The sequence below is a fragment of the Haliaeetus albicilla genome, chromosome Z, assembly GCF_947461875.1.
Source record: "Haliaeetus albicilla chromosome Z, bHalAlb1.1, whole genome shotgun sequence".
NCBI lineage: Eukaryota > Metazoa > Chordata > Aves > Accipitriformes > Accipitridae > Haliaeetus > Haliaeetus albicilla.
Genome location: NC_091516.1, coordinates 45,068,423 through 45,089,385, shown reverse-complemented (window position 1 = coordinate 45,089,385; position 20,963 = coordinate 45,068,423).

Genomic DNA, 20,963 nt, shown 5'->3' with positions numbered 1-20,963 from the left:
GAGCTGATGAAAGGACGAGATGAAAGCTATAGAGAAGGACATGGCAGTAGCAGGAATAGAACATTGGCACTCTGACTGCTGAATAGTGCTTCAGCCACTGAACTGGACTCCCATCGACTTTTAATAGACCAATGCATTCATTTCATAGAGATACTTATGTAAGAGATAACGACAAAAACAAGGAAAACCCATATCATGCTATCAAATGCCTAACCACATGCTGGCAGACTGCACAAGTAAACTAACACTTACTGTATTATTTCATGTTCAATGACTGATCCTGGTAAAAACCATCAGGAGTATGTTGTGCTAAAAAACAAGTAGCTGATCACAGGACTTCACAACCTTCATTTAGAAGTTACCAAATGAAAAAAATAGGGGGGTAAGAAGTTTGTTGTTTTTTTTGTTTGTTTGTTTGTTTGTTTTAATGAAAGAAAAAAATAACAACACCACAGCATTGCTGGTAGTGATGTGGCAGGTTTACAACTATTTTATTCTATGCCATATGATGGAATACTGACTCAAAGGTTTTTTTTTACTGAAAGCTGATTAGGCAGATCCAGTTTCAGAGGGACAGATAGCTTTTGCTTACTTTTTGTGGACCACATCTGAAAATATCACTCAGGCTTATAAGAATATATGTCCTTTGTGCTCTCTTTTTCTAAACAATATAAATACAAAATATAACTGTAGATTTGAGCTGACTATGTCAAGTCTTTAACAGCAAATATTGCAAGACAGAGCAGGTGTCTTTTGATGGATAGATGTATGCCCTCCACAGGCTCATTCTTTCCAAGAACCTCTTTATGTAAGCCATAACCAGGTTTAAACTAGCTAGTGTATGATTGTTGTCAAAATCTTTGCCTAGCATCATAAGATTGAAAGGAAGTTTTTGTTGAAAACACAAAGTGTGGTTCTTGAAGATATTTGAAGCTCAGGTTACAAATATCTTTGAAAACATGTTTGCGGAACTGCCAGCAGAGAGGAAAAAAGAATGAACACTTTTACATGAAAATGTATGATATTCAAATGTCAATTTATTATTATATTATTTATATAAAAAATTATTTGTAGATCCCAAGTCACTTTGGTGTCACCTTGTCAGTGATATTTTATTTGTGGACCAAGATGCATTTATACCTTTGCAATATTTTTCATACTTTGAGATGAAATGCAGAAGCTATTTCTGAAAAAGATTTACAGTCCAGGCTCCTCCATTTCACACTAAGATTACCATAGATGCAGCAGAAAGAACTTAGATGTGCTAATATTCCTGTAGAGAAAAAGACCCAGGAAAATACAGATGTGTAAGGAGGGTTCAGCTACTAACACTTGCCTTTATCCCTGATTGAGTGTCTGTACATGATACAAAGTTTGCCAAAAGTTGCCTGCAACACATCACAAGTTGTAATGATCTTTAGCATAGAAAGGCACTGTTACTCAGATACTACGCCTTGTCACAATAGCTGTAAATACTACATTTTTTCTTATAGCAAAAATTCTTTTAGCAGAGCACAGCACAGAGTCCACATCCATGACCAGATTCACAACAAATGTAAAGCTTTAAAGGAAGACCAAATAGTTCTCTAGTGCAAAAATAGCCTACGTATTTTTTTTCTGCCTAGTGGAATATACTTAATTCATTTAATTCTGCCATTAATCAGAAATTACTGACCAGCTTTTGCCCCAGTTTGTGTGTTACTGGGCAGTACTTATAATGTTGAAGAAGAGGTGGAGTCACACTTTCTTCTGTACTCTGTTTCTCAGACTCATGGTGGGAAGATCTAGGGGACATTCAAAGGAGGCCACAGAGCATTAGATAGCACTGTACTGTGCAGAAGCCACGCTACATTTGACCTCACAGTTCTGGCCAGCTTAAGGTCCTGCCAAAGATGATCATGCAGTTTTCAGTTTTCAGTTCAGGTTGTAAGTGCAAAATGGAGAAGCTGCAAAACTGGATTAAGCAGTACTGTTTGCAGAGAGCAAATGCCATGGTGAATGAGCTAACAGAGTGTCATTCGCAACACCCCATACAGTCTAAGGCCTGACAATCTTCCCTCGCGTTAAGCCAACATAAAAAAATTCAGATAGTGCAGAGCTCCACCCAAGGGTTTTCCTGTGGTCAAAGAGGAAAGATCCCTCAGCTATGTCTTTTACACAGCTGAATGGTTGGTCTGTGCTGCTTTAATATCATAAAACCACTTGAGGTAGAGTCTAGAATCAAGCCTTTTGAGACACTTGAGACTAGATGCATACAGGATCTGTATAAACACCAGGAATACTGCCAAGAGGGTATTTATAGCAGCTTGAGACATGCATAGCCTCCAGCTCTCTCAGATTGCTGCATCCATATACACCTATACTTAAAAGTGACATAGGCTGGGAAAAGTTGTGCTGCTTTTCACTGGCAGACTTCAGTGATAGGCTTGAGGTCTTCCAGTGCCTTCAGGTAAGATTATATTAACTCCTTACTCCAGTGTAAATTATTCTATAGTACAAGGAATCACATTGGTGTGGGGAGCTCTGTTTATAGTTACCCACACTACTGTGTGGGAACCGAGCCCCTTGACTTTCTTTATCATAGTTACATGAATTTCCAAATCATCCTTGCTGAACCACATTTTTCTATGCTGCCTACAGCATTCTTTTCCTAATGACTGAGCGTCATACCCACAAGTCACATACTGGTGTGACTACAATACTACCTGTAATGAGTCACAAAGAGCTGCATTAATGTTAAATTAAAATAAACCTGAAAACATGAAGAGCCAGAGGATTAATATCTAGATACTTTTTGCTATACTGGCAGAAAATAAGAAACATTTTGCTTCACATAAGGGAGGGCAAGACAGTGTCTTTTGGCTCCTTCTGAGGCTGCTGTGCAAATAAAGAACCGTTTGTTTAACTACTAATATTAATTGCTAGGCATTTCAAAACATTTCCAGATAAAATTATATAGGCTGCTGTGCTTCCAGTTGGTAAGGCACACTTCATTAACTATCCAGTGAGGGCAAGAATAACGCAGGAACATGCATTATCAAAATCTTCCTCTGTATATTTTAATTAACAATCAAAACATACACATCAAATTCCAAATTCACATACTCCCTTTTTACTTTCCTTGAGACCAAGCAGAGCAGTGCATTGTTCAAGCAGTGGCTAATTCATGCATACAATGGCTTTGTCTTCCAATTGGTATCCAGCTGTGGTGGGCAGTAATATCTACAGAAAAAGAAAATCTTTTCAAAACTTATTATAATGGATGAGGTGGGAGATAGGTTCTTAATAAGTCTTGCTGAACTGAGGAAAGAACAGGGTATTCTGAACTCATTATATTGTTTCTTGTATTGCATTGCTGTCCAGAAAAATCTGTGATAATGAGCACCCGCAGCTTCAGAATGTTCTCCTGCATTACCACATAACCACAAAATAAAATCCACCTCAATTCAGCCTTCAAATGGGAGGTGAAGTTGAAATTATTTTTAACATAAGTTTCAAGGTGGGTATGTTTCACTGTAATTTCAAAGCATACTGGGGTCCAAGTCTTTGAAGCTGTGGTATATACTATTGTGTTAAATAACAACAGTGCCAAAGATAAAAGAAATGCTTCTATGTGATTTCTGTTTCTCATACTTACTTGGCATGTATTGTTCAACTTGTTTGCTGTGTAAAAAATTTTCTGATTATTTTGCTATAAAATTCTTACTTAGAAAAATTAAGACTTTATCAGTAGAAGATAAAAGCTAGAAAAGATGCTGTTGGATAATTTCAGTAGCTTTTCTGGTTTTTATAAACACAAAACAGGATGGATGTTTTGAAGATAGACTACTACTAACGGTTTTATTTTTAACCCATAATGGGTTAACTTTCAACACTCCCAAATGACTCTCTGGTCTACAGTGTGATGTTATAATCTACTCCATGTAAAGGAAATTATTGTTACACCTGAGCATGACAGAGAGCTGGAAATACATACATGGTCATGCACAACACATCACCATCTTCTGCATCTTTTAATTGCTTTGGGGAGGAAATAAATATGTATGTTCCCTAGAAGAATCATGCCACTTCTTACATTGTGAGGAAGAATTCTGCTCTCTCCTACTCACTTATGTGTCCCTTCAATAAAAGCAGAGGCTCTATATCATCTTCTACCCCTTCCCCCTTTGGTAGCATGGAAACAAGCTGCAATTCCAATCCTGTTCTGGGAAATGCTAACATGCCAGTTAACCCTCACTTAACATGTAAAGCTGGTGTTGAAGCTTCTAGAGGAGTTATAAATAAATGGAGAATAAGAAGGCTGCATGAAGTTATATAAAGAAAACAAACACTAAAAACCTTGGGAAATAAAATCTTAACATACAAGACACACAGTTGAAGAGAACTGAGTTCTGATAATACCAATAGAGGCAACACTAGAAGTGGAAGACACATAATTTTGAGGTACAAGCTACTGGAGCAGTAATAATTCTAGTATTTACTCAGCAAGGCAAACCAAATCATCCCTTCTTCTGTACACAGTTCAGTATTGCTGAACAACTCCTAAAGGCAGCTTTAAAACTCTCAGTGAGGCATACAGATTAAAACAGAGTCAAAAAGAGCAATGATGATAACTTGTGGGACTGACAGGATTTACTTTATTGAAGCATTGAAAACTGGATGCTGACTGGATAGCTGGCTACTGAAATTAGTGGTAGAGTGTGTTTTAAGCCTAGTATTAAAAGCACTTAGAGGAGTGAAAAGATTTGGAAAGAATGAGAAGGTAAACAGATATAATATGAAGAGGATGAAAATGAGCAAAGAGAAAAAAGTTGAGATGAAAAATCACAAAACCATTCTTAATAGGGTTTTCTGTTAGACTTTTAAATAGAGGGGAGTGAAAAAAGCTGCATTACTTAATCACTGGAATAAAGCACTCAAGACAATAATATGGGAGCTGACAAGAAAAAAAAAAAGAGTGAAGAAGCACATTTTTTTAACAGTAGCAGCTTCAAGGCATCTTACCTTAAAAGTAATCATTGAAAAATATACTTTTTTGAAAGATTTGAAAAAAAATAAGAATGGGAACAGGAAAGAGACAGAGGAAAATTTTATATGGAGGTGAAAGTCTTTGCACTTTTAGGAAAAAATGAAGTGTTTGTAAGATTAAGAGGAAAAATCTTTACAACTTTGCTGATTATCTGCCTCCAGGAGCATCTCAGTTTAAATCAGAGATTGAGAAATGGCAAATGGGTCTGAAGACCTGACACATCCCTGCTAATACAGAGAGAATAAAGTTGGAATCGCATTACTTTTAATCCTTTCAGAACTCTCTTCTTTCACTTTTCACCAGATTAATAGTTACATCTTTATAGTTATTGTTAAATGCACCACCCACTTAATGTCTGTCTCTTGAAGTTTTAAAACTTTTAGTGCTATGATACCTGTTATTTTGTCTCCAATCAGGATCTACTTTGGGGACTACGTAACTATAGACAAAGTTATGTTAATCAACCTAAAAGGAGGTTCTTCCCCCAAAATGGGTATGTTCTTCTTCATATTTTTGTGAAGTGCCCACACTATGCCTGGAACTATTCAGTATTGCTAGAACTGGTATAATGGCAGAAAAATGTAAAATACTGATGTGAATTGTTTCTTCCCAAGTAAGGTGACACAAGCTCTTACTCATCACAAATCAAGAAGGTCCCATGGAAGGGAACACTGTGTTATCAGCTATTAAATGAATATCACTGTGGAGGGTTTTTTAAACAAAATGTACAAGTAGCTCCTATGTTTCTTACAGCTAGTATCCCATATAAGCCTGCCTGTGTGTAGGTAGTTTATAATAGAGTGGGTTTTCCTGTTCATACTTTATTGTACTGTATAAATTTAGTCCTATATTTAAATGCAAACTGCACTGCACTTGGTCTTCTGGTATCTTATCCCTGGGTCACATTTGCTGTGATGTTTGTTTATACAAAAGTGCATTCTGGGATCCACACAAGGCAATCTGTTTTAATGTCTATTATAAATGGAACAACACTTAATGCTAGCAAAAAGGCGGAAGAGGTAAAAACACTGAAGCAAGAAATATTGAGTCAGTCCAGTGGTGTTAAATATGTGGAGGTAGGATTTTTCACAGAAGTTTTTGCTGTCTGATCCTCTTCTCCCCATTTCTTTTTTTCCTCATTTTCTTTTCTGATCTAATAAAGAACAGAAATGCAGATGGTGCTAATGTTCTACTTTTAGTCTCAGAATGTTTTGGGTTGGATGTTTCTTAAAAAGGGGATGGAAGAATGGATAATATGAAAAGCTTTTAATACAACTGTACAGGAGACTTTGCAGGCACATTTAACTGTACAGCTCTAATATTTACTATATATTCATTAAAAACATCACAAAGCCATGGGATGTGTGAGTGGTCTTCAGCTGGACATTAGGAGCAAATACTTTTTTTTTAAACCACCAAAGAGCTCTGTGCATAGTACTGTTGGGAAGAAACCTGTATGACATTACTTTCAAACTGTGAACAGTCTTTACAGAGCTGATTGAGAGTGAGCCAAAGCACACATAAATAGTGTATATGCTATGCTCCACCAGGAAGAGCACATGGAAATGAAATTAACCCAAACAGCAAAAAAAACCTGAGTGAGCTCAGGGAGTTAACAGGAATTTATGGAACTCTCCTAATAAAATCTACACATCTGCAATATGACTATGTGTGTGTGTGGCATATATTGCTTTTTTAAAATTAAAAAAATTAATCATTGTCCTGACAATGCACAGGAGTAGGCTTAATTTCCAGCAGTTTACACTCAGCTCAGTACCTTAAAACTCTGGGGCAAGCTTCTCTACTTCGTTTGCCAGCAGCTGGCCAAACACAGAAATCAACTTCACTGGCCCTACACCCCTTCAGCACTGAAAATACTAAAGAAACAGTAAATAAAGAGCATTCTCCAACAGCTGCTCCACTGCATGTATACTACACACTCAGGACCTACAGTGGAACCTTCATAATCCACTGGGAAATGTTCTCTGAGACATGTTGAGACACTCTCTAGCCAGCCAAATGAAATCAGTACTTGAACTGGTCTCAGCTTGAAATCACACTTACTTCTCTCTAACACTTTCTTTCTCCTTTTGCCCAATGGCATACCTGATATATTTTGTCCTACTTTCACTCTTCCCATGTGTTTGAAATACTCTGGCAGATTGCGCTATTTAAGTTCTGTGTCTCTTAATGTATGCAAATCCAAATGTTTTAGCCTTCAACCTGTCTTCCAGGTACTGGGAAAAGGCTTAGACTTTTGTCATTTAAGAGAGCAGTGACATGTAACTGAACAGTCATATCAGTTTAACTTTCATGGGTCATATGTAAGTTCTGTTTCTTGATTCTTTGGTCCTCAGAAATAACCAGAGCAAAACTTCTGCCATGAAATGGCAGAAGTATTGTGGCATTAGGCGTAATGATGGCCTCATCTTGTAAATGTCTTACCTGTTAGGACGTGGTATCTCCATGCATACTGCACATACCTCTGTGGTAATCTCCTATAATCTATGAAGCAGTGGAGTGTGGAGATGTCAGGGATGTGTTCAGTTGGTCCCCATACAATGAAGACCCATATGACTTCACTCCAGCATTGGAAGCATACAGCAGTACTGCAGGCATACAGCAGGCCAGATATATTCCCTACGTACAGCAGTTCTCAATGTCCTAATCTACCTTCACTTGGACAAGGGTTTGTGATTCTGTCCTGAAGAACTCCCTCACCAAAGTCCCTTAGGTTACTAACAGACTCAAGAGACATTTTTACTGCAAAAAATAACAGAGAAGCAGCAGTGCAGATCACAGCTCAATGTAACTACAGCTTAAACCCTTTGAGCGGTATTCTAATCATGGAGGTAAGAAAGCCTGGAAATGCCATGGAGCTGATCTCTGAGCTTTTTAATATGTGAGAGACTTTCTATCCAGTCAAGTTTGCAAAAGTAACTGTCGTCATTTGTGTACAGGACTTACACAACAACAAGCTGTCTTTTGCTATCAGCCTCCCTTTCTTTCCCATATGCAATGGTGTCATTCCTCATTCTATTTCAGAGATGCCTATGACAAAACATATCCATCACACACCAGTTTGGGGAGTTAGTGGCATATCCTGCCTCCTTTTCTACTTCTTTGTTTCTTATAGACAGGCTCTTTGCACCCTTTTCCAGAGCCTTTTTAAAATTTGCTGCGTCTTCTGACCAGCTGTTGTGAGTTGTGTACAAAGGATGTATCCATTTCTAAAGAAAAAACTTTTTCTAAGAAAAAGTCTAGCACAAGCAATAGTTGGATACTGACATTTCTTTTATTACCACCAATGGCTAACTTGCTGCTCCTGTTCCTCAGGTTCATCTATTAGGCCCCCATGCATGCTCCTCAGCAGCAGCAAGCAGGCATGTTTGTACTCAACAACAGTCACCACATTCCCTCTTGGAAGAAGTCCTTTCGTTCCTGGCTAGAACTGGGCTCTACTGCATCAGGTGCTGAATGGCCTCTGCTACACTTTAATGTCAAAGGATGCTTGAAGAACCTTAACATTCAAAGGGCCTGATCCTTCTCCTCAAGCCAGATTCTTTTTCTTTAAAGGTCTGTAAAAATATATGTACAGTCATTTGTATTCCTTCTTGCCCAGAACCTTGTCACTGATAGAAATAGTATAGTATCCAAAAGAACTGCAACTCAGGGATAAAGTTTACTGGCTTCCATGAAAAGCAATTAATTTTTTTGCTCTAGTTTAAGTCTATGAAAATAACATGAGACAAGTCCAACTTGCAACTTTATTGAAGATAAAAGCAAAAGAAGTCAAAGTTGCAGTGGAAATTGTGAATGACAACTCTTCATAACTAGTACTGTTCTTTCCACAGGATCCTGAATTAGGCATGAGTCTTACAAGTAAGGGAAGATCATTAGACTCAGCTGTCTATTCTTAGCTGTCATAAACTGGTATAATACAAGTGGTGTTGGTAATTTACACAAACTGAGGAAGTTAATAATCTGACCTAAAAGTCTGATCTTTGCTAAGATGTGTTACAGTTCTTGTTATTTTAGCAAGTACTTCCCAAGGCACCACAGCCTACACTGATGTATGGAATGAGCAATAGTGGGGAAAGTATTTATAGTGGTATAACACATCTATAGTTGGGCTTCTGCTGGCATTAAAGTAGGATGAAAATATAATCATCTTACTTGATGCAGCAATTCTGGCAAAGACGTCTAGTATGGACTTGTCCAAAGTCTAACCTCAAGGAAACATAGGACTAGCTTCTGAAAATTTTTCTCTCTTTAGTAGGAATCCCAATGAATATAAAATCCTCATCAGTTTTTATGGCTAGAATCTAAATAAACATATAAAAATAAAAGCCTTACTGAAAGGCTACTCATATTACTAAAAAGATCCTGGCTTCTTTTATACATCCCAGTTTTGAATTAACACTATAACAATACATATTGACAAATATCAAACAGTGGGAAAATATAAAAGCTGGAAACAAAAGGTATAAAGCAGTTACTGAGGTAAACTATGTACTTGTTTTAAAGCAAGCATAATATAATTTATTGGGTGGTGTGATTTTTTTTCTTTTAGATGTCCAAAAATAAATGGAGAGTTACAAAATGCAGATATATGAGCCATTCCTAGTAGAAATTACATGATGTGAGGAGAAATTCATGTAACACCTCACCTTCACTGCAGCCTCATTCTACTCTTGTGTTTACAGTAATTCCAGTTTATAATCTCATGGATCTAAAAAAAAATTTGATGACATCAGGAAAATGTCCGTGCACTACTTGTTTAAGAGGAATACAGAAAAGTTTCAGGCAGTTTGAGAAGTTTTCTGCCACAAACAGTAATAAGACCCTTTCTTTTAGAAGTATATCAGACAGATCTTCATATGGGGGCAATAAGAAGAGATTGCTCTTCACAACGATTTTTTTTGAAAGTAAGCTACTTCTTTGATTAAAACATCCATATGCTTTAATTCAGAGGAAATAATAAAATAACATTTTAGAAGAAAGAAATCCCTTTTTACTGTGCTTACAGGTTTATTTTATATATTATTATCAAACACGATGATGTTCTTCCTAAATACTGTTACAGACACCTTTCCTGCATATCATTCAAAAATACAGTCTAATATGAAAAACTGTTAGTAAGTCTAATAAAGCATAGGTTTATTCCTGTAGAATGGGACAATGGTGAAAATAGTATTTCATTTCTTTGTGTTGTAGGTACTGGCAATCTGGGAAGATTCAGGTGATGGAAAAAGAAAGCAACAACCCAAAGAAGTCCAGTAGGGCTGATCCAGACCCAAATTCATTAAGCTTAGTGGAAACTTCTGATCAGTCCCTGTGGTCACATTAGAGCGTTATTCTAGTGCTCTGGACCTGGGAAGGGATAACCCAGATATATGGCAGTGAGAATAAAGAGAAGTAGTCCAAGTTCAGCTCTATACCTAGACCAATAAGCTCTCCCCATCCTACTGTTCTACCTGGCTAACTGGGGAGACTTGGATGAAGATGTAGATTCAGATTATTCTGACTGCACAATTCATCTTCCATTAGTTATAACAATTTGTGCCTACCCTAACTGAAATATAAAATGCATTATCTTAAACAATTTTCTGAGATATGAATATTGACATTAAATGAGCAAAAAGTATGAGCACAGAGCAATCATCAACCACTATGGTGGCTCTATCCAAACAGTTTATTAAGACACTGCTATTTGACAGTATCTCTGAGCCCTTGGCTTAAGATTCAGCTTAATTAGCTGAAAAAAACCATGATTTGGAATATGATCTTTCATGTTGATATAAGAAAAAGATTAATCTTGATATAAGAAAAAAATTTTTTACGGTGAGAACAATCAATCACTGGAACAACCTCCCCATCACTGGAGGTATTCAAGATGCAATTGGACAGGGTGCTAGATAATCTCATCCAGGATTCCTTTCGCACAAAATGTTGGACCAAATGATCTTTCAAGACCCCTTCCAACCTGGGCTGTTCTATGATTCTATGAAGTATAATTGTACTGTGTAAACTCAAAAGATGACTTAATAAGGGGTTGGGGGGAATGGGGCAGGGAGAGAAGGTACTTAAACTAATGGACAAAGTTGACAGAAGAACATACAGACACAAACTGGCCACAACTACACTTAGACCAAATGCAGAAGCCTTAGAGCATCTTCCAAAAGGAGAAGTAAGGTGAACCACTTTAGCAGTTTTATAAAGAAATGACATTATATGAATTTGATGTAGAGCCTGAGACTGTTAGATCAGCCAACAGTTCTCATAAGTCACTCTGGTTCCTTTGTCCTATGCTGCCACCAGTCAGGGAACTGGAGGGGGTGGCTTCTATTGCTGAGTTGTTTTATTAGCTTCTGTTAACATTTTTGTGGGAAATCTTTTAAGATGGTTGAATTAACAGCTCATTTTACAAAACAGTAATCCGAGCATGTCCTGGTTTCAGCTGGGATAGAGTTAATTGTCTTCCTAGTAGCTGGTATAGTGCTATGTTTTTGAGTTCGGTATGAGAAGAATGTTGATAGCACTGGTGTTCTCAGTTGTTGCTAAGTAATGTTTAGTCTCAAGTCAAGGATTTTTCAGCTTCTCATGCCCAGCCAGCGAGAAAGCTGGAGGGGCACAAGAAGTTGGCACAGGACACAGCCAGGGCAGCTGACCCAAAGTGGCCAACAGAGTATTCCATACCATGTGACGTCACACCTAGTATACAAACTGGGGGGAGTAGGGGTGGGGGGATCACCGCTTGGGGACTAACTAGGCATTGATCGGCGGGTGGTGAGCAATTGCATTGTGCATCACTTGTATATTCCAATCTTTTTATTATTACTATTATCATTTTATTAGTGTTATCATTATCATTATTAATTTCTTCTTTTCTGTTCTATTAAACTGTTCTTATCTCAACCCACGAGTTTGATGTTGTCGTGGTTTCAGCCCAGCCGGTAACAAAGGACCACGCGGCCGCTCGCTCACTCCTCCCGCCCCCCTCCGGTGGGATAGGGGGGAAGACGGAGGAGAGGAAAAAAACAAACCTGGAGCCTCGAGGGTTGAGATAAAGGCAGTTTACTGGAACAACACAAAGAAATTGCAACAACAACAACGGTACTAATGAAAAAGTATACAAAAAGAGTGATGCACAGTGCAACTGCTCACCACCCGGGACCCGACGCTCTGCCACTTCCCCCACCGAAAAGAAGAGCCCACCCCCCGGCCCGCTCCCCCTTTATATACTGAGCATGATGTCACATGGTATGGAATAGCTCCTTGGCCAGTTCAGGTCAGCTGCCCCGGCTATGCCCCCCACCTCCCAGGTTCCTGTAAAAAAAAATTAACTCTATCCCAGCTGAACCCAGGACATTATCCACCCCTTATTCTATACCATCTACATCATGCCCAGATCTTACATTTTCCAATCGACCACTACCACTTCCTTGTCTTATATATATAAGTATATGGACTTGCGTCCGTCCCTGTCACCCCCCTGCACACACACACACACGCAAATGGTATTCCTTTAGCGTATGGGCTATCCCTCTAATGTGTCCATTGATTTTATTTAGTCCATGACTTTGGGGCTCCATCTGTTGTAACAGTTCTTCAGGATAAGAGAGATGGTGTGAGATGTTGGGTTGTTGTATGCTGCCTCTGGAACTTGGGGCTAGTACATTTGGTGCAACTCACGCCCTTAGTCTGCAGGTCGAAGATGTTGATCTTGAGGAAATTGCTGGGTGTCAGTTCAAGTTCTGTCGCTGTTGTACTTGGCTTAGTTTCAAAGTCCATCCCGCAGTCATTTGGGTAATTCTTACAGTAATACCCTTGATATGGCATATAGACACTATAGATACAATGACATGCATTGGCAGGGTATTTAGCAGTTAGGTATCATACAGCCCAATTCACTGGCTATTCTCTCCCAAAATCAAATCTCCCTGAGGTACACATCGAACTTCCCCATCCTTCTGCATCACCCACCAGGTGTACCCAGGTCCCTGAGCAAAAACAACCCCTTGAATGGGTTTGCCTCTGCTTGAGGGAGGACTAACCCAGACTGTCTTTCCTAACATACTCCTCATGCGCACTACAGGGACTTTATCGCCTTCTACAGTATGTGGAAGTCTTGGTTGGGCGGGGCCAGCCCGATTGGCGGATCCTCTAGTATTAACTAACCAGGTGGCTTTTGCTAAATGTGTATCCCAATGTTTGAAAGTCCCACCCCCCATCGCTCTCAATGTAGTTTTCAGCAGTCCGTTGTATCGTTTGATTTTTCCGGAGGCCGGTGCGTGATAAGGGATGTGATATACCCACTCAATGCCGTGTTCTTTGGCCCAGGTGTCTACGAGGTTGTTTCGGAAGTGAGTCCCGTTGTCCGACTCGATTCTTTCTGGGGTGCCGTGTTGCCATAAAATTTTCTCTTCAAGGCCCAGGATAGTGTTCTGGGCAGTGGCATGGGACACAGGGTATGTTTCCAGCCATCCAGTGGTTGCTTCCACCATTGTAAGCACATGGCACTTGCCTTGGCGTGTTCGTGGGAGTGTGATATAGCCAATCTGCCAGGCCTCCCACTGTTTATATTTCAGCCATCGCCCCCCACGCGACAGGGGTTTTTGCCGCTTGGCTTGCTTAATTGCGGCACATGTTTCACATTCATGGATGACCTGTGCGATAGTGTCCATGGTCAAGTCCACCCCTCGATCTCGAGCCCATCTATATGTTGCACCTCTTCCCTGATGGCCTGAAGTATCATGGGCCCACCGAGCCATAAATAGCTCACCCCTACGTTGCCAGTCCAGGTCCACCTGAGACACTTCAATCTTGGCGGCCTGATCCACCTGTTGGTTGTTTTGATGTTCTTCAGTGGCCCGACTCTTGGGTACATGAGCATCTACGTGACGTACTTTTACCACTAGCTTCTCTATCCGAACAGCGATATCTTGCCACAGTGCGGCAGCCCAAATGGGTTTACCTCTGCGTTGCCAGTTGCCCTTCTTCCATTGCTGCAGCCACCCCCATAGGGCATTTGCCACCATCCATGAGTCAGTATAGAGATAGAGCACTGGCCACTTTTCTCTTTCAGCAATATCTAATGCTAGCTGGATGGCTTTCACCTCTGCAAACTGACTCGATTCACCTTCTCCTTCAGCAGTTTCTGCAACTAGTCGTGTAGGACTCCATACAGCAGCCTTCCACCTCCGATGTTTTCCCACGATGCGACAGGACCCATCAGTGAACAGGGCATATTGCCTCTCATTTTCTGGCAGTTTATTATACAGCGGGGCCTCTTCAGCCCGTGTCACCTCCTCCTCTGGCAACATTCCAAAGTCTTTGTCTTCTGGCCAGTCCGCGATCACTTCTAAAATTCCTGGGCGACTGGGGTTTCCTATGCGAGCCCGTTGTGTGATCAGTGCAATCCACTTACTCCACGTGGCATCAGTCGCGTGATGTGTAGAGGAAACTTTCCCTTTGAACATCCAGCCCAGCACTGGCAGTCGGGGTGCTAAGAAGAGCTGTGTTTCAGTACCAACCACTTCTGAAGCGGCTCGAACTCCTTCATATGCTGCCAATATCTCTTTTTCAGTTGGAGTACAGCGAGCCTCGGATCCTCGATATCCCCGACTCCAAAACCCCAGGGGTCGGCCTCGGGTCTCTCCAGGTGCTTTCTGCCAAAGGCTCCAGGTAGGGCCATTCTCCCCAGCTGCAGTGTAGAGCACATTTTTAACATCTGGTCCTGTCCGGACTGGCCCAAGAGCTACTGCATGAACAATCTCCCGCTTAATTTGTTCAAAGGCTTGTCGTTGCTCAGGCCCCCATTTAAAATCGTTCTTCTTCCGGGTAACTTGGTAGAGAGGACTTACAATTTGACTGTAATTTGGAATATGCATTCTCCAAAAGCCCACAACACCTAAGAAAGCCTGTGTTTCCTTTTTATTAGTCGGTGAGGACATAGCTGCTATTTTGTTGATCACCTCTGCAGGGATCTGACGACGCCCGTCTTGCCATTTCACTCCTAAGAACTGGATCTCCTGCGCAGGTCCCTTGACCTTACTTTCTTTTATGGCAAAGCCAGCCTTCAAAAGGATTTGGATTATTTTCTTCCCTTTCTCAAAAACTTCTTCTGCCGTGCTGCCCCATATGATGATGTCATCAATATATTGCAGGTGCTCTGGAGCTTCACCTTTTTCTAGTGCAGTCTGGATCAGTCCATGGCAAATAGTGGGGCTGTGTTTCCACCCTTGGGGCAGTCGATTCCAGGTGTACTGGATGCCCCTCCAAGTGAAAGCAAACTGTGGCCTGCACTCCACTGCCAAAGGAATGGAGAAAAATGCATTAGCAATGTCAATTGTGGCATACCACTTAGCTGTCTTTGATTCCAGTTCATATTGAAGCTCTAACATATCTGGCACAGCAGCGCTCAGCGGTGGCGTGACTTCATTCAGCCCACAATAATCTACTGTTAGTCTCCAATCCCCATTAGATTTCCGCACAGGCCATATGGGACTATTAAAGGGCGAGTGAGTCTTGCTGATCACTCCTTGGCTCTCCAATTGGCAAATCAGCTTATGGATGGGGATCAGGGAGTCTCGGTTGGTGCGATATTGCCGCCGGTGCACCATCGTTGTAGCACTTGGCACCTGTTGTTCTTCAACCTTCAGCAACCCCACAACCGAAGGGTCTTGGGAGAGACCAGGCAGGGTAGACAGCTGTTCAATCTCCTCCATCTCCAATGCAGCTATACCAAAGGCCCAACGGTACCCTTTTGGGTCCTTGAAATACCCCCTCCTGAGATAATCTATACCAAGGATGCACGGGGCCTCTGGGCCAGTTGCAATGGGGTGTTTATGCCACTCATTCCCGGTTAGACTCATTTCGGCTTCCAATATAGTTAGCTCTTGGGATCCCCCTGTCACACCAGAGATACAGATGGGTTCTGCCCCTTTATAACTTGATGGCATTAGGGTACATTGTGCACCAGTGTCTACTAGAGCCTTATATTCCTGTGGGTCTGACGTGCCAGGCCATCGAATCCACACTGTCCAGTAGACTCGGTTGTCCCTCTCCTCCACCTGGCTGGAGGCAGGGCCCCTCTAATCCTGGTTAGAATATCTGTTACCCACTTTTTGCACATGTGAATCAGAAGTCCCTTCAAGAGGATCAGAAATGAGATCGGCCCATCTACTGCGCCCGGGGGACTGCTCACGGGAAACTGGAGCAGCAGTTTTCCAAGAAGAATCTTCTTTTCTGGTTGCTTTTTCTCGCAACTCCCGTACCCGTGAATCCAAGACTGAGGTAGGTTTTCCATCCCACTTCCTCATGTCCTCTCCATGGTCACGCAGGTAAAACCACAGGTTAGCCCGTCATGTGTACTTTCTCTCTCCTCTCTCTTGGGCAGAGGAACGCTTACTCCCAATAACTGCAATGCGGGCCTGTACAGGTGAGGAGGAGGACATATCTACTTTGAATTGCTGGAACTTTCGGGACAATTCCTCTACAGCTGAGACACAGGCCCATAGGGAGGAAGAGAGACTTCCTTCATATTGCCGGAGTTGGACAGCCAATTCATCCACCGTTTGTCCATAGCCTTCTTTCCAGGACATTACTGCCAATGAGTTGGCATAGGTTGGTGGTGCACTTCATAGAAACTTCCGCCACATCGGTTGTGTGCATTGGACTTCATCTGGATCTGTGGGTGACTGCGCATTTTCTGGATCATTATAAATCACCTCCAGCACGGCTAATTCCCTCAGGTACTGGATACCTCTCTCCATGGTGGTCCACTTGCCTTGGTGACATGTAACTTCATCCCTGAAGGGGTATCTTTCCTTTACACCTAACAGAAGTCGCCTCCAGAGGCTGAGGACTTGTGTTTTTCTCCCAATCGCCTTGTCGATACCCCCTTCTCTAGACAGAGATCCCAACTGCTTGGCTTCCTTACCCTCTAATTCCACACTACTAGCCCCATTATCCCAGCATCGGAGCAGCCAGGTAACAATGTGCTCACCTAGGTGGCGGCTAAAATCTTTTCGCATGTCACGCAACTCACTCAGGGATAGAGATCGGGTAATTATTTCAGGTTCTGCCTCTTCCTCCTGTTCTCGCGATGACCCTGGCTCATCTTCATCTCTCACTGAGCGAACTGATTTCTTTGTGTGTTTCTTTTTCTGTACAGGGGCGACTGATACTGGCACAGGTTGGTTCTCTGGTTTAGTGGCAGTATCTGTCACCGGGGTAGGGTTAGCCACGGTACCTGTTGTCGTGGTAGGGGCAGCCACGGTGCTTGTCGTCGGGGTAGGGGCAGCCGCGGTGTCTGTTGTCAGGGTTTGGGTAGCCACGGTGCATGTTGTTGGGGTTGGGGTAGCCACGGTGCATGTTGTCGGGGTTGGGGTAGCCATGGTGCATGTTGTCGGGGTTGGGGTAGCCACGGTGCATGTTGTCTTGTTTTCCATCTTTTCCCCCTTTTTCCCCTGGGGGTGCTGCATAGTATCAAGCAGGGTTTGGTAGATACCGGCCAGGGCCCAGCACAGTGTAGTGAGTTGTGTGTCTCTGGGATAGCCACAGCATTTTCCTTTCAAAAATTCTGTCACTTCATGAGGGTTCTGCAGTTGTTCGGGAGTGAACTTCCAAGTCACTGGAGGTGAGAAGTTCTCTAGATACCTGCCCACATCCTCCCACATGCCGTGCCACCCATAAATATCCAGCTTTGGGACAGATCTCTGGGTGGTACTCTTAAAGAGCCTCTTTGTAGCCCTAGACAAGACCTGAAACATAGTCAGGAGGCATAGCACTAACAGCACACAGGCTTGCGCATCCCAAGGATATTCAAAATTCTCGAAAACTGTTGTAATTAGTTGGAAAGAGAAAAAGGAGGGGAGCGGATGGGGGGAAGTATCCCCCCCTAACTTCCCCATGGGTTGGGTGTAATTACCAATAAAATCCGACAGAAGGTGCCCAAAGTATGGAAATGATATCACTGCCTCATACAGATAACAGCTTAACCTCATGACCAGTGATGTAATCATTTCACAAGTCGACATTGCCCAGTACAGCAAAATGATAATCCCAATCACTCTCCCAGAGATGAGATACGCAACTACAGGCAATACATAAAGCATATAAGAACTTACAAAACGCCACCATGTAAACAAATGAACCAACATTGTGACTAACATCTATTTATCTAGTATAAGAAATGCGTATGACAAATTTGTTTCAACACGCTCTGGCCAGATCTGTCGTTATCTCAACCCTTCGTGGCCCCACGTTGGGCGCCAAAAAGGACTGTCGTGGTTTCAGCCCAGCTGGTAACAAAGGACCACGCGGCCGCTCGCTCACTCCTCCCGCCCCCCTCCGGTGGGATAGGGGGGAAGACGGAGGAGAGGAAAAAAACAAACCTGGAGCCTCGAGGGTTGAGATAAAGGCAGTTTACTGGAACAACACAAAGAAATTGCAACAACAACAACGGTACTAATGAAAAAGTATACAAAAAGAGTGATGCACAGTGCAACTGCTCACCACCCGGGACCCGACGCTCTGCCACTTCCCCCACCGAAAAGAAGAGCCCACCCCCCGGCCCGCTCCCCCTTTATATACTGAGCATGATGTCACATGGTATGGAATAGCTCCTTGGCCAGTTCAGGTCAGCTGCCCTGGCTATGCCCCCCACCTCCCAGGTTCCTGTAAAAAAAAATTAACTCTATCCCAGCTGAACCCAGGACAGATGTCTTTTCCCAATTTTCTCCCCCATCCCACTGGGGGAACGGGGGGGCAAGTGAATGAGTGGCTGTGTGGTGTTTGGTTGCTGACTGGGGTTAAACCATGACAAAGCGCTACTTAATTGTCCCCTGTAATAAGTATCAGCATGGCTCTCTGCTAAATGCTAACTTGTCTTTGGACTGATTAAATAATAAGCAAGAAAAGGAAAGCAAATAGTTAATAAAGCTAGAATAGCCTAAGGCTTTCCTCTTTCTTGCCAAAGGTCAGGAATTGGCAGCATTGGATAAAGTGACTCCTCCAACAACACAAGCTGGCTGGTACATCCCTGTTTCCTTAGGGCTTCTTTACAAACTGTGAGCACACTACAAATCTGCAAAATCTCAAGGCTGCAGGCACAAATGGTACTAGCTGTTGAATCTTTATGGTGCAGTCATGTATTTAACATCAACTGATTTACAGCAGATGTCATAAGATTCATAAAAATCCCTTTTGCAATCACTTGTAATAGAAAAGCAAGATCATTAACTTCTCTTCCATTCTCTTCCATTGTTGTCCAGATTTTGTCCTCTGGTTCCCACACCTCTAGATAATTCTTTACTAAGAGTGCTGTATTTTTATTGTTCTGCCACAGACCATCAGGAAAAGACTGTAAACGGTCTGATAATCCTGCTGCAAACTTGTATGCGTCTTGGAATTTCATCTCTTCATTTGTTTTGATTCAGCACTGTTTAAATATTATGGCCAAAATTATTATTGCTCTCATAATGTTCACAATGGCAGCAGTGAGAAAAAATCAGACCAAATAGCATTTCTTAATCAGAAAATTAGATTTTTCATATATGGAGTTTCAAAATAATTTTACACTTTTGACTAGAGTCAGAATTTTGTCGAAGGAATATATTCTGTGACTGCATGATTAGGTGTGTGCCCAGTTTGTTTCATCAATTGTTACACAGTCGTAATCAAACTTCACACTTTATGGTGTTATCTGATTGTTTGCAGTGCTATTTCAGGAAACAGTTTCTTCAGTACAGATTGAATACTACTGAGTGGGTACATTATGGGATTTCTGTTTTCCTCTGAGTTACCAAGTAACTGGTTTTTGTTAGAAATGAAAGACCAGATAAAAAGAAGAAATTATTTGTCTGCAAAATCAGTGGGTTTTATCACTAATTATGGATTACTAGGAGCTAGACTACAGGGGTGGGAGTGGAGCATGCAGAAGCCTGTATCTGTGCATAGCTGGGATTAGGGTCTTTGCTTGAAGCAGAGTTCAGTTAGGAACCTACTCTTAGTTGCCTTCTCTCTATATTATTACCAGAGGGTTATTTACTGCCTAATGTAAAATGTATGTAAATCCTCGGGACAGAGATTAGAGCCCAAGATTCCCCCAACATCTGAGTTACAGAGTCAGGCTCAGACTTGTTTGTTTATTTTTCATATCTCACAAAATCTTTATTCTTGGATGCCCAGTGACTCAGTGTCAATCAATTGAAAGTATTATTCCATAGCTACGTGGATAGCGCACCCTTCTGTAAATATGATATAGATTTGATTCTTCTCATGCCTCTCATTCCTCACATAAATGCTCTGTAGAAGGTTATCATGGATAAGTGGTGAGTGGTGCCTCCTGTCTCCAAAATATGCTATGAGAGCTCAGGCATCTGTCCTTTGGGAAGGACTCCAGTTCTTCATATTTGGAGGGGATAGAAAAACCTTGACTCCAGGAAGACTAGGAAAATTCAGGAACACCCTCTGCTCAGTAATTCTTACTTCTTTTTGGCAGCTGTCTATTTCTTGTGGGGGCTTTCAAGAGGCATTCTCCCTTGGTTTGCATGGAGAATCTAGGGATGTAATTCAGGCACTCTACGTTAGCCAGTACAGTGTAGTTTGGAGATGTGAGGTAGGTGTTTGGGATATGGTCCTCCATGTTTTATTCACAAGGAACGGGTCAGAACACCTACTACAAATCTTGAAAGCTAATGGCAGTCATTTTAAGACTGAATTTCTGTAGTTTTATTTAAGAATTCCATCCATACATCTTATATGCAACTGTGATTTGGATCAACTCCTAATTTTAATATTACCTCCCACTGTGACTGAAAATCTATATAATAATGAGAGTGTAGGTGAGAAGAGGCCCTAAGAGGGTCACCTCAACCATGAACAGGTCAGGGAAGCCAGTTTGGTATGAACAACCCAATTCTCAAAA